General features: G+C 38.3%; 1 protein-coding gene and 1 pseudogene across 1 annotated transcript in view; one reads left to right on the forward strand and one right to left on the reverse strand.

Moving 5' to 3' along the window:
• AP3D1 (adaptor related protein complex 3 subunit delta 1) overlaps nt 1-15862 on the reverse strand; it is a 152472-nt gene that overhangs the window by 99004 nt on the left and 37606 nt on the right. The gene's annotated exons all lie outside the window — the stretch shown is intronic.
• LOC138154814 (biogenesis of lysosome-related organelles complex-1 subunit 2 pseudogene) lies at nt 42-935 on the forward strand (annotated as a pseudogene).

A 15862-nucleotide genomic window follows, 5' to 3' on the forward strand; every position in this document is an offset into this window, starting at 1 on the left:
AGGGCAGAAAGGGAAGGCAGCTCCTAGACCACAAAAGAGAACATGGGTTAGGTGGGGGGAAGCAGTGAGGTGCCGCTCTCCTCCGGTGCATGTGCACAGTCACTGGAAGGCCTGTGGCCGCCTTATGGAGCCTGAAAGGGCTCAGGCATGGCGGCCACAGCGCAGGGCGTCCCTGCAGACCAGCGGGAGGGACTGAGTCGAAACGATGCTGTGGTGGAGATGGCTGAGAAGGCCACGGAGCCTGCCGAGGCAGACATCACGGAGCTGTGCCAGGACATGCTCTCCAAAATGGCCACATACCTAACAGGCAAGCTGACAGCCACCAGTGAAGATTACAAACTTCTAGAAAATATGAACAAACTGACTAGCTTGAAGTATCTAGAAATGAAAGATATTGCAGTAAACATAAGTAGAAACCTAAAGGACTTAAACCAGAAATATGCTGCCCTTCAGCCTTATCTGGATCAGATCACTTTTAATTGAGGAGCAGGTAGCTTACAAGCTGGATGCATATTCAAGGAAACTGGAAGCAAAGTACAAGAAGCTAGAAAGGCAATGAAAGGATTCTTTAGCACAAAGACTGAAACTACAAGAATGTTTTATAAGAAATATGTAGATGGGACTTTATTGATAGGCTTCAGGGAGTGGTGCTGCTGACCCAAGGAGAATCCCAGCCCCGCCTCTGGCTGGATGTGCAGCTCTGGCCACCCCGCTGTTTTTCTCAACCTGTCCCCCTGGAACCTCATCTTAGCGTGTGCTTCCTTGTGTGCCCTGGACCAAGGCTCAGAAATCAGGATCAACCCCATCTGGAGCAGACACAGATGAGAGGCTCTAGGCTACCTGTCTCCTCCCTTGCCCCACCCCCCTCATAACCTGTTCTTCAGCTTAAATAATAAATGCCAACATATGATCCTCAAAAAAAAAAAAAACAAGAATCACCTACCCAGCAAAACTGAGCATCATGTTTCAGCAGAAAATATGGTCATTCAGTGGAATAGAGGACTTTCAAGCATTCTTGATGAAAAAAAACAGAATTGAATAGAAAATTTGACATTCAAAGACAAGAAGCAAGAGAAGCTTGAGAAGGTAAACAGGGAAAAGAAATCAGAAGCCACTTATAAAAGTTGAACTATTAACATTCCTACATGGAAAAATGATAATTGTAACTGATGAAACTTTTCTCAGTATGAAAATAGTTGAAGGGAATAGAAATATATATATATATATATATGTATATATATGGCTATATTAGAGGGTATACAGGTATATGAATACATTATGTGAATGTGTGTATATATGTTTACAGGTATACATAGATAGAGGGCACAGGACCAATTTAATAGGAAGAGATGATACTTAAAAGGTGAAATTAAGAGGTAAGAGAGGAATATAGTGAGAGGAGATAGAGAGAGATAGAATGGGGTAAACTATCTCATAAAGAGGCAAGGGAAAATGGTTACAATGGAGGGGAAGAATAGGAAGGCAAAAGGAAATGGGTCAGCCTTATTCTCATTGAATTTGGCTCGGGAAGGGAATGAAATACACACTAAATAGGGTATCTCACCCTACAGGAGAATAGGGAGGAAGGGGATGAGAGGGGGGATGATGGAAGGGAGGGCAGACTGGGGGGGAGGGAAGTTGGAAGCACCCACTTTTGAAAAGGGACAGGATCAAAGTAGAGAATAGAACAAGTGGGAGATGGGATAGGAGGGAGAGAAATATAGTCAGTCTTTTACAATATATCTACTATGTTAATGTTTGGCATTAGCTACACATATACAACCTATACTGAACTGCTTATCTTCCCAGTAAGGGTGGGTGACAAGGGAGGAAGGGAATGAATCTGGAATTCAAAGTTTTAAAATCAAATGTTTAAAATTACATATATACTATAATAAATACTATTTTACATGTAATTGGGAAATAAGATATACAGGCACTGGGACATAGAGATCCACCATGCCCTACTGGAGAAGTCGAAGGGGGTATGGGAGAAGATATGGGAGAGAACAGAAACAGATTGCTATTTTGGGGTAATGGGTAGGGGAAAAACGGGGAGAAAAATTGTAACTCAAAATCTGGCGGAAATGAATGATGTAAATCAGAAGTTAATAAAGCATTTGAAAAATGAAAGAAAGAAGAAAGAAGAAGAAGAATCTAGGTTCAGCTGCCCCAGAGATTAAAATCCTAAGCCACAGAACTCTTACAGGTGACCACACAAGGAAATGAACAAGGTCAGTGGGATCAGGATGGGAGAAAAAAACCTAAAGAGAATCTCAAGAGTGCAAGAGGGGCAGGGCTTGGTATAAGCCCGCTCCTAGCAGCCATCATCTTGAGAAACAACCTATATGAAGATAGACTCCTGCAGGTACAATAGTAAGATCTACTGAGACATAGAAAAGAAAATTCTAGGGGCGGCCAAGTAGCACAGCGAGTAAGAGCACCGGCTCCAGTGTTGAGAAGACCTGGAGATCGAATCCCGGGCTCAGACACTTAGCACCCACCCAGAAACACCTTTCCGTGTAACCTTGAGCAAGTTACTTAACCCCAATTGCTTAGGGGCGGCCAGGTGGCTCAGCGAGTAAGAGCACCGGCTCCAGTGTTGGGATGACCTGGATCAAGTCTGGGCTCAGATACTCAGCACCACACCCAGAAATAACTGGCCGTGTAACCTTGAGCAAGTTACTTAACCCCGATTGCTTTAAAAAAAAAGAAAAAGAAAATTCTTGTCATCAAAGTCCTTGGTACTGTCAGCATCAGAAACTGATAAGAGTTTTCAGTGGAAATAATTTTTAAAAAATATAATCATTTGTTTTAGCCCTGCACCCTGAGAATCATGGATCTGTCCATCTGACCTGCATTATGTATTGTCTCCATCCCCTGAGAGCAGGGGCTGTCATACTTCTCTGCCTCTAGTGCTAAAGACAGAGTTTTGCACATAGAATATATGTAATAAATGTTTCATTCATTCATTCCATTGAAGCATATCAGAACACACATAGATGTAATATCAATAAAATCTTTTATTTTTAAAGAAAAGGGGAAAAGTAGGGTGGCTAGGTGGTGAAATGAATAGAGCACAGGCCCTGGAATCACGATGACCTGAGTTCAAATCCGACCTCAAACACTTAACACTTACTAGCTGTGTGACCTTGGGCAAGTCAACCCCAATTGACCTGACTTTCCCCTCCAAAAAGCAAAAATTAATTAATTAATTAATTGGAAATTAAAAATAAAAGAGGAAAAGTGCAGAAGAGAACACAATTAAGGCTAGTCTTTTACCTTATTAAATTTAGTATACATACGTATATATTTATGGTAAATGACATAACAGAAATTTGGTTTCTTATTTTTTATATCTTGAAGTGTTCATGCTTGTTAATAACTGTTAAAAATAAAAATTTTAATTATAAAAAACCAAAAAGGAATTCTGAAAAAAAACAAGCCAAGTACTCCTAAATTTCATTTTTTCTCAAGTCATTTAGTTGTGCACTAAAAGTAGAGCTAAATGGGGCAAAAATAAAACTGTTGGGAGTATATCACTAATCTATATTTCTACTATACACTGTTAGCCCAAACTGGTAAGAATTTCCTATGTGAACTCTTGCTAGAACAACTGTTGATGTTTTCTAAAGTTTGAATTCAGCAAGCGGAGAAATTCAAGGCCATTTTCCAAATTGTGTTCCATAAAACTCTGCTGCTCCATGGGATATTATTAACAATCCAAGAGAAAACTAACTCTCATAAAATTTTCCCTTAAAAAACAAATAGGGCAGATGGCGCAGTGAGTAGAGCACCGGCCCTGGAGTCACAAGGACCTGATTTCAGATCCAGCTTCAGAAACTTGGCACCTACTAGCCATGTGACCTTGGGCAAGTCACTTAACCCCAACTGCCCTGCCCTCCTGCCTCCAAAAAAAAAAGGCAAAAAAAAAAGAGATTAAATTATAAATGTTTGAAACACATCTGAAATAGACTGTTCTATTTTCCTTCCAAATTTCTGATTTATGGGACAGGTAGGCGGTGCAGTGAATAGAGCACCGGCCCTGGAGTCAGGAGGACCTGAGTTCAAATCCCACCTCAGACATGGAACACAAAAACTAGGAGTGTGACCTTGGGAAAATCACTTAACCCCAATTGCCCTCGAAAAAGAAAAAACAACAACAAATTTCTGATTTCTGCCCTCCTATTTACATTCAATACACCAGACCAGCCTATGAATGCTGCCAAGAATCATTCAAACCTAAATGAGTCTCATAGTTAAATTAGTTTGGGAGTGCTGATTTGGCATCTGCTGGGTTTTTTTAACGTGTTTAATAAAGCAAAACAACTTGGCAAATGTGAAAGATACGTCAAAATGGCATTGTTCAGACTTGTCGAAAAAAATTAAAGGTGTAAGAATGATCTTAAATTTCTCAAATCTTTCATAACCTGCTATATGCAGGCACTTCTCTTGTGAAATTCACACTTCACCCTAGAGCAAGAAAATGAGTTTCAAAAATACAAATGATGTTTTTCAACATCTGCTTAAGGATTACTAAAAAAATTCCTTCATATTAACTCTTTAGAATCAGGGGTGGGGAACCTGCAGCTTCAAGGCCACATGTGGCTCTCTATGTCCTCAAGTGCAGTCCTCTGACTGCATCCAAACTTTACAGAACAAATCCTCTTAATAAAAGAATTTTGTTCTATAAAACTTGGACTGGTCAAAAGGCTGCACCCAACTCTATATATTTTTTTACTCTATATCAGTTCCTGCTATTTCATTTCCAAGTCCTTACCTGGTACCCAGCACTCATCTACTACATCACCTAGTTGCCTAACAATAATGATAGCTAGCATCTATATAGCACATGCTGTGTACACTACATTACATGCAAACAATTCTTTTGTGAAATTTATCCCAGAGCTAATAAGTACTTTACAAATATGACATTTGCTCCTCACAACAACCCTGCAAGATAGATGCTATTATTATCCCCATTTTACATTTGAGGAAATGGAAGTAAACAGGTTAAGTGACTTTCCCAGAGTCACACAGCTACCGTGTTTCCCCGATAATAAGACACTGTCTTATTAATTTTTTTGGAAAGAAAAACACCAGAGGGCTTATTTTCAGGGGAGGGCTTATGTTGTCCTGCCTCAGCTCTCCTCCGCGGCACTGCTCTCAATGGCGCCAGCAAGCAAATCACTGGGGAAGAACAGGATGACACGCTCACTGCTGCAGCTCTGATTGGATGCAGCTCGGAGCGCGGCGTGCGTTTCACGGGGGGGACGGTGCATACAGAGGGTACCGTAATGTAGCGTGTAGCGCAGGGGATCATCTTCACTACAGTAGCAATCTCAATAGGGCTTATTTTCGGGGGAGGGCTTATTTTAGAGGAATCTTACACAGTAAGGAGAGGGCTTATTTTCGGGATAGGCCTTATTATCGGGGAAACACGGTAGTAACTCTCTGAGGCTGGATTTGAACTAAAGCCTTCTTGACTTTACAACTAGTGCTTTATCTACTATGTATCCAGGATGTGGTCCTGGCAGAAGGAGAAAGTCCAAGGCTATAACTTCTTCCATGAATCTTGTTATATAGTCTCAAGAAAGTTGATATTTAGAGGGGAGGAATACAGGCTTTGTTTGCAATACACATTTTTAATAAACACAAATGTGAGAAAAAGTTGTCTATTGAGCATGACATTGATTTAAATTTCAGCATTCTTATCCTTAGAATCAGTACAGTAGTTCCAAATGTGAAACACTGCTACAAAACCATTTATTCCATGATGTAGTTTACTTCAATTCTGATTTCTAACTGATTAAGTCTGAAGCATTCTTTTTCTAGCCTATGTAATATCATGTATGGATACAGAAGAGTTTTGTGGGGCGGGGGAAGGTAATCAGGGTTAAGTGACTTGCCAGGGTCACACAGCTAGTAAGTGTCTGAGGTCAAATTTGAACTTAGGTCCTCCTGACTCCTGGACCAGTGCACCACCTAGTTGCCCTTACAGAAGATTTTTTTTTTAAGTAATACCCTTTCGGGGGCAGCTAGGTGGTACAGTGAATAGAGCACCAACGCTGAAATCAGGAAGACCTGAGTTCAAATACTGCCTTACTGCACTTACTAGCTGTGTGACCTTGAGCAAGTCACTTAACCCCAATTGTTTTGTCTTCCCCCCTCAAAAAAAAAAGTAATACCCTAACCCTCTCTATACTGTTTTCTTCTTCTCTGGGACCACTTAGGGATGGGATGAAGAGATGAAATAACGACATTAATTGATATATCAGATACTAAAACCCCTTGGAATATCTAAAATAGATTTTTATTTTCCTCAATTTTATTCTACAGTGAATAGGTAGTATCATAAAGGAAGTTCCAGAGTACTGATATTTTATAAGTGAAAGTTATCTTTTGTATCAGGGAATGACCTTTGTTGTAACTGATAACATTATATGTTTTCTGTTCAATTTTTTTTGCTAAAAGTTCAAGAAAATATATTTTATATTTTATCTTGAATCGAAACTATAAAAACATTTGTGTATCCTCAGTTGTGTTTTGTTTAAAACAAAATTTTTGTTTAAAATGATGCAGACCTCAAGTCATTAATACCCGGACATCTTATCTGACTCGTCTCTGTGCTTCCGTCAGTTCATCACAGTGTCACCTGATGTACTGGAGGTCTTCTCTTTCTACTTTTCTCATATTGAGAGGGTACCAGGGGAACATGCCTACTGTCTATCTACCTGTCATCCCTTGCTTTTCTCATGTAACCAGCCTATATTCTCTTTCTATCAGACAATTACTTAACGACATCTTTTGCTCCTATTCTTCAGATTTCCTCATTGGTTATAAGTAGTAGCCCACTCATAACTACCATGTGCTTCTCCATTTCCTTCTGTGTGATACTCATCTTAAATTCTTTAAAGCCAATAATGCTTTTCCATAATCTCACTGCCATATCAACATCAACAAAATATTAATAATAAAAATATAGATTTTTGCTTTCATGGGAAGCAATTTCCCCAAATCAATTCAGATCCCTCTACTCTTCTTATTCACATCTGAACCCAACTCATCATCCACCGACAATATCTGTGCTAGATGAAAATACTGAGACAAACTTTATAAGGTATCCATCCAAATGCATGTAGAAATCTGGACAAAACATTTTTCATCCACTTGGTTTTTCTTATGTGGATGGAGCAAACTTCTTTTACTGACTGCAGATCTCTTCTAGGAGGTTCTACAATGGCCTGGAGTATGATGCAATCAGCACAATGTCACCTGCAAATAGGAACATCTAAAAGACCTCACCATCCACAAAGAATCTCTCTTTGAACTGGACTGTATATTGGACCTTCTCCACCATAGTGATTGACATTTTTAGTAAGCATATTTACTTTACGCCTCATCTTTTGCTTATTATCTGAAGGCTGCCTTTATGAATCACCTATATATAAATCTAGGACATTACTATAAGGGCACTAAGGTACAAGTAGGCTTTCAGAAGCCCTATCTAGCAACCATTAGACTGTAAGCTCTTTGAAGGCAGGGACCGTCTTTTGCCTCTTTTTGTATACATACATATACATATGTATACATACATATATATATACAGCCCTTCACACAGTGCCTGGCACATATTAGGTGCATAATAAATGTTTACTGACTGATAGAATAATGGACATCTTTAACATTTCACAATTCATTAAGAAATGTAGAGAATACAAGATCCCACGGTGCATGCATTTGACTCAGTAGAAAATGTCATCTTATAGGCTTTTTTCTTTCTTTTTTTTTTTTGCTTTCTGCGGGGCAATTGGGTTAAGCGACTTGCTTACACAGGGCTAGCAAGTGTTAAGTGTCTGAGGCAGGACTTGAACTCAGGTCCTCCTGACTCCAGGACTTGTGGTCTAATTCACTGCGCCTCCAACCCCCCCTTCTCTCCCCCACCTCACCCTCCCCCCCACCCCCGCCACCTTATAGGCTTTTACAAAAGGTATCTTCCAGTCACACATCAAAAAGTTCAAGATATAACAAAAATTACCCTTTTTAATAAGAGGTACCTAGATAAGTAAATGTAGCATCATTTGAGGAGATACAGAGGATTAAGAAATATGAAGGAGGGCGGCCAGGTAGCACAGAGAGTAAGAACACCAGCTCCAGTGTTGGAATGACCTGGAGATCCCACCCAGAAACACCTGGCTGTGTAACCTTGAGCAAGTTACTTAACCCCAATTGCTTAGGGGCAGCCAGGTGGCTCAGCAAATAAGAGCACCGGCTCCAGTGTCGGGATGACCTGGATCAAATCCGGGCTCAGATACTCAGCACCACACCCAGAAATAACTGGCCATGTAACCCTGAGCAAGTTACTTAACCCTGATTGCTTAAAAAAAAAAAAAAAAGAAAAAGAAATATGAAGGATCAGGGAGGAAAGGCTGGAGAGAACAGCAGAGCAAAAGACTTAAGATAAGAAATCTGAAAGACAAAGGTAAGGAGTAATGAATGAATTCAAGGCATAGGGTAGGGCAATGCAAAAACAAGTTTGAGATAAAAGTTTATCTAAGTGACCACAGGAGACAAAGTGAAAGAGTTGGTTTTATTCTACCTCAGTCTGGCAACTATAAGAATCATCATTTCATATGACACTTATTCATTTGATATTACAGTATTCAAAATGAGTATTTTTAAAAGGTCATCATGAAATTAATTGTGGGAAAATTGGTAGGGAAACACAAAAAATCTGATTAGAAACCTCCAAATTAAATAAACGTATACTTTAAAACTAAGTGACTTCATATAAAAGTAGTCATAGTAGAGGATAGAAAAAGTATTCCAAACAACATGCCTCATCAAACACTAACAGCTCCCTACAATTACCTCAACAAAGCACTGAACCATAAAAACAAAGGTTTTTAATGAACGGCATCAAACTAAATACTTAATCCCTTAAAGCTACATAGATTGTCAAGCTTTTAAAATATAGAAACCTAACAAAGGAGAACAAAATCATGCAGGAACAAGATGAAGTTCATATTAATAACCCTGTTGGAGTAGTAATAAGGATGCTTTCATTGACCTCAAGCAGTTTCCTTATCTACCTGTGCAATAATTTAGAGAACATTAAATACAACAAAATAAATATCAAAATATTGACTTGTTCTGGGATATTTCTAAATTCAAAATAATGACGATAACAATAATAATAGGTGAAATATAGGGCACTGAAATTTGCATAATAATCCATTATATATACTTTCTTTTTTACAATTCAATTTTATTTTCAGTTTTAAATTCTCTCCCATTGAGAAGAATTCTCTACCCACTGAGGAGAAAAGAAAAACAAAACTCATTACAAACATGTACAATCATGCAAAACAAATTTTCACATTAACTTTTTATATACATTTTCATCTGATCCTCACATTAGCTCTATAATTTATGTGCTATCAACCTCATTTTACAGATTACAAAACTGAGGGTCAGGCTGGAAGCAACAGTGCAGGGTAGGCCAGACCAACGAGGGGGGCAAGTTGTCCCACCAACCACAAGGGCCACTACCAGGCCTTTCACCAAAGGGCTGGGACTGGAAAGAGCAAGGTAAGAACCAAATGCAGGGCCCCTGTCCAGGACAGCAAATACTCGTGGGACTACCACTCCATTGCCCAGAAATTTTTTTTAAAAGCCCCTATCAGGACCTCCAAGGACCAGGATGGCAGAGTGAACCCAGCCTGCTCCAACCCCGCCCCACTCTGACCCTGAAAACAAAGTAACTATTGCCCCAGGGCAAAACCCTCAACAGTGAAGGCTTGGGAACCCTAGAGGAAGGATGTGGCTAGGGCCCTGCCTCAAAATGGGTAGAAAGCAAACTACAAAAACTCTGGAGTCCTACTATCCTCAGAGGGAGGAACCAAACTCAGGGGGAGACAATGTGGACTCCACACCCACAGCTGAAACATCAACAGGGAAGGGGTCCCAAGCACAGAAAGCTCTCCTAGATGAGCTCAAAACAAACTTTGAAAACCAAATGAGATAGAAGACAAAATGAATAATTCTTTTAAAATCAAAATTGCAGAATTAGAAAAACATTATAATGAAGAAAACAGCTCCTTAAAAAGAAGTGTATGATATGGAAAAGGAGCTCCAAAAACTAACCAAGGAAAATGATTTGCTAAAAACCAGAATCAATCAAATTGAAACAAATAACTCTATGAGAAACCAAGAATTAGTAAGAAAAAAAAAAACTAAGAATGAAAAATTAGAAAAAGAGGTAAAATATCTCAATGGAAAAATAATGGACCTGGAAAACAGATCCAGGAGAGATAATCTGAGAATCATAGGCCTACCAGAAAATTATGATGAAAAAATGAAGCCTGGACAACATTCTCCAAGAGCTCATTAAGGAAAACTGCCCTGAGATACTAGAACCTGAGGGTAAAATAGAAATCGAGAGAATCCACTACTGAAAGAGATTCCAAATTGAAAAGTCCTCGAAATGTTGTGGCCAAACTCAAGAACTACCAGGTAAAAGAGAAAATACTTTAAGTGGCCAGAAAGAAACAATTCCAATATCGAGGAACCACAATGAGGATCGCACAGGATTTGGCTGGCAGCCTCTACACTGAAAGATCTGAGGCAGTGGAATTCAATTTTCCACAAGACAAAAGAGCTCGGGTTACAACCAAGATCACCTACGCATTGAGACTGAGCATATTCTTCCAGGCAAAGAGATGGTCATTCAATGATATAACAGATTTCCAGACCTTTCTGATGAAAAAACCAGAGCTCAATGGAAAATTCAACCTCCAATTACAACATACAAGAGTGACATAGAAAGGCCAGGTGGCTCAGTGAGTAAGAGCACCGGCTCCAGTGTCAAGATGACCTGGGGATCAAATCCGGGCACAGATACTTAGCACCACACCCAGAAATAACTGGCCATGTAACCTTGAGCAAGTTACTTAACCCTGATTGCATAAAAAAAAAAAAAGGTAAACAAGGAAAACACACACACACACACACACACCCCTGTTATTTAATAAGAGCAAACTGTTTATAGACAAGTAGAGGGTATGAGTATAAATTACACAAAATGATGATAAAAAAATCTTATTAAGGGCTACAAAGGGACTGCAGTGGAAGAAGAGGAATGAATGAAGTGGAAAAGGGTAAATTATGCCTCACAAAGAGGCATAAAAACAATATAGCAGAGGAAAAGAAGGGAGGGAGATGAGTATTACATGAGCTTTTCCTTGATTGAGTCTGGTGCAAGGAGGGAATAACCAGTTAAGCATAGGACTCTATGGAGAAGAGATACAAAACGTATCATACTAGAGGGAAAGAGGGGAGGGAGAGGAGCTTCGCATGAGATTTGTTCCTGTCACTCGTGGTGCGAAAAAGAAATAACATACTTCATTAAGTATAAAAATATTCTACAGGCAGTAGGGGGGGAAAGGACTATGAAGGGGGGGTGGTTAGTAGGGAGGGAAGAAGTAAGGGGGCAGGGGAGGAAAATGGAGGGGGGGCTGATAAGGGAATACTGAGGGAGGTGGTGGTCAAAAGGAAAGCTATTAAGGAGGGGAAGGGAGAGGGGAGAAAAAATATAAGCATTAACAGGGGAGGGAATAGGATGGAGGGAAAGAAACAGATATTAATAATCATAACTATGAATGTGAATGGAATAAACTCTCCCATAAAACAGAGGCGGATAGCAGAATGGATTAAAAATCAATCCTACAATATGCTATTTACAAGAAACACATCTGAAACAGAGGGATACACAGGGTAAAGGTAAAAGGCTGGAGTAAAATATATCATGCCTCAGCTAAAGTAAAAAAAAGCAGGTGTAGCAATCCATATCTCAGATAAAGCAAAAGCAAAAATTGATCTAATTAAAAGAGATCAGGAAGGACACTATATCCTGCTAAAAATCACCATAGAGAATGAAGCAATATCATTACTTAAAATATATGCACCAAGTAGTATAGCATCCAAATTCCTAGAGGAGAAGGTAAGGGAATTAGAGAAAGAAATAGATAGCAAAACTATACTAGTGGGAGACCTTAATCTCCTCCTCTCTGAGCTTGATAAATCCAACCTCAAAATAAACAAGAAAGAAGTTAAGGAGGTGAATAGAATTTTAGAGAGGATAGGTATGACAGATCTCTGGAGAAAATTGAATAGGGATAAAAAGGAATATACCTTCTTCTCAGCGGTACATGGCACATACACAAAAACTGACCATGTACTAGGACATAAAAACCTCACAATTCAGAGCAGAAAGGCAGAAATAATAAATGCATCATTCTCAGATCATGATGCAATAAAAATCATATGCAATAAAGGGCCATGGAAAGAAAGACTAAAAAAGTTTCCAATTGGAAACTAAACAATTTAATCCTAAAGAATGAGTGGGTCAAACAAGAAATCATAGAAACAATCAGTAACTTCATTCAAGAGAATGACCACAACATACTAAAATTTGTGGGATGTAGCAAAGGCAGTTCTTAGGGGAAGTTTTATATCCCTGAGTGCATACATGAATAAATTAGAGAAAAGAGAGGTAAATGAACTGGGCATGCAATTGAAAAAGCTAGGAAAAAAAAAACCAAATTGAAAATCCCCAATTAAATACTAAATTAGAAATACTGAAAACCAAAGGAGAGATTAATAAAATTGAAATTAAGAAAACTATTGAATTAATAAATAAAACTAAGAGCTGGTTTTATGAAAAAAACAATAAAATTCATAGACCTTTAGTCAATATGATTTAAAAAAAGAAAGAAAACCAAATTATGAGTATCAAAAATGAAAAAGGGTGAACCTACCACCAATGAAGAGGAAATTAAAACAATAATTAGGAATTATTTTGCCCAGTTGTAAGCACATAAATTTGACAATCTTAGTGAAATGGATGAATATTTACAAAAATATAGGTTGCTCAAATTAACTGAAGAGGAAGTAAATTACTTAACCCCATCTCAAAAAAAGAAATAAAAAAGTCATCAGTGAACTCCCTAGGAAAAAATCTCCAGGGCCAGATGGATTTACTAGTGAAATCTATCAAACATTTAAAGAACAACTGATTCCAATATTCTACAAGCTATTCGGGAAAATTAGTGGAGTCCTACCAAATTATTTTTATGACACAAATATGGTACTGATACCTAAATCAGAAAGAGATAAAACAGAGAAAGAAAATTATAGACCAATCGCCCTCATGAATATAGATGCAAAAATTTTAAATAAAATATTAGCAAAAAGACTACAGCAACTTATCACAAGAATAATACACGTTGATCAGGTAGGATTTATTCCAGGAATGCAAGGATGGGAATATTAGGAAAACCATCAGTATAATTGATCATATCAACAATAAAACTAGCAAAAACCACACGATTATCTCAATAGATGCAGAAAAGGCTTTTGACAAAATACAATATCCATTACTATTAAAAACACTAGAAAGAATAGGAATAAATGGAGCCTTCCTTAAAATAATAGGTAGCATCTATTTAAAGCTATCAGCAAGTATTATATGTAATGGGGAGAAGCTAGAAGCATTTCCAATAAGATCAGGGGCGAAACAAGGATGTCCACTATCACCCCTCTTATTCAATCTGGTACTAGAAATGTTAGCAGTAGCAATTAGAGAAGAAAAAGAAATCAAAGGAATCAAATTAGGCAAAGAAAAGACCAAGCTATCACTCTTTGCAGACGATATACTTACAGAATCCTAGAGAATCAAGTAAAAAACTACTTGAGACAATAAATAAATTTGGCAAAGTTGCAGGACATAAAATAAACCCACATAAATCCTCGGCATTACTGTATATTTCTAATGAAATTCAACAGCAAGAGATAGAAAGAGAAAACCCATTTAAAGTTACTGTAGACATTATAAAATATTTGGGCATCTACCTGCCAAAACAAACCCAAAACCTATATGAACACAACTACAAAACACTTTTCACACAATTAAGTCAGATATAACTTACTGGAAAGACATCAATTGCTCGTGGCTGGGTCAAGCTAATATAATAAAAATCAAAATTTTACCTAAATTAAATTATATATTTAGTGCCATACCAATCAGTTTACCAAAAAACTACCTTATAGAGCTAGAAAAAATAGTAACAAAATTCATTTGGAAGAACAAAAAGTCCAGAATATCAAGGGAATTAATGAAAAGAAATGCTAGGGATGGTGGACTAGCTATACCAGATTTTAATCTGTACTATAAAGCAGCAGTCCTCAAAACTACTTGGTACTGGCTGAGGAATAGAGTAGTGGATCAATGGAATAGATTGGGTACGTAAGACTCAGCAGTCAATGACTATAGTAATCTACTGTTTGATAAAGCCAAAGACCCCAGTTTTGGGGATAAGAACTCACTATTTGACAAAAACTGCTGGGGAAACTGGAATATAGTATGGCAGAAACTGGGCATAGACCATTATCTAACATCATATACCAAAATCAATTCTAAATGGGTGCATGATCTAGGTATAAAGGCTGATACTCTAAGCAATCTGGGAAAGCAAGGAATAGTTTACCTGTCAAATTTCTGGAGAGGGGAAGATTTTATGACCAAACAAGAATTAGAGGGCATTATAAAATGCAATATGGATAATTTTGATTACATTAAATTGAAAAGTTTCTGTACAAACAAAGCCAATGTAACCAGGATTAGGAGGAAAGTAGAAAATTGGGAAAGAATTTTTACAACCTATGTCACTGATAAAGGACTCATTTCTAAAACATACAGAGAATTGAGTCAAATCTATAAGAATACAAGTCATTCCCCAATCGATAAATGGTCAAAGGTTATGAACAGGCAGTTTACAGAGGAAGAAATTAAAGATATTTATATGCATATGAAAAAATGCTCTAAATCACTATTGATTAGAGAAATGCAAATCAAAACAACTCTGAGGTACCATATCTCACCAGTCAGATTGGCTAAGATGACAAAACAGGAAAATGACAAATGCTGGAGAGGATGTGGACAAATTGGAACACTAATGCATTGCTGGTGGAGGTGTGAACTGATCCAACCATTCTGGAAAGCAATCTGGAATTATGCCCAAAGGGCTGTAAATAATTTCATACCCTTTGACCCAGCAATACCACTTCTAGGGTTGTCTCCCAAAGAGATCATAGAAGTGGGAGAAAGACCCATATGTACAAAAATATTTATAGCAGCTCTTTTTGTGGTAGCAAAGAATTAGAAATTAAGGTGGTGCCCATCAATTGGGGAATAGCTGAACAAGTTGTGGTATATGCATGTTATGGAATACTATTGTGCAATAAGAAACGAGAAGCAAATGGACTTCATATTTACCTGGAGAGGCTTATACGAACTGATGCTGAGTGAAAAGAGGAGAGCCAGGGGGCAGCCAGGTGGCACAATGAGTAAGAGCGCCGGCCCCAGAGTCAGGAGACCTGGGATCAGTTTCGGCCTCAGATACTTGGCACCCACACAAAAATAACTGGCCGTGTAACCTTGAGCAAGTTCCTTAACCCCAACTGCTTTAAAAAAATAAAAGAGAGTAGAGCCAGGAGGAATTTGTACACAATTACAGACACAACATATGTGTGACGATCAACTTTGACAAACTGGACTCTTCTCAGCAATCCAGAGACATAAGTCAAACCCAAAAGACTCATGATGGAGAGAGATGGTTACATCCAGAGAAAGAACTGAGATCGAATCCAGATTGAAGCAAACTTACCTGCCCTTTTTTATTTTCTTGTTTGGTTTTGTTTCCTCTTTCCCATTCTTTATTTCACCTGTTACAATCCTTCTTTATAACCTGACTAATGCCTAATGTGAAAGTATGGGGGGGGGGGGGTGTGGGGGGAGAAAAAA

Source organism: Petaurus breviceps, unplaced genomic scaffold (assembly GCF_028583685.1).
Source record: "Petaurus breviceps papuanus isolate PSGF00001 unplaced genomic scaffold, PetGlider_PUasm1.0 108, whole genome shotgun sequence".
Taxonomy (NCBI): Eukaryota; Metazoa; Chordata; class Mammalia; order Diprotodontia; family Petauridae; genus Petaurus; species Petaurus breviceps.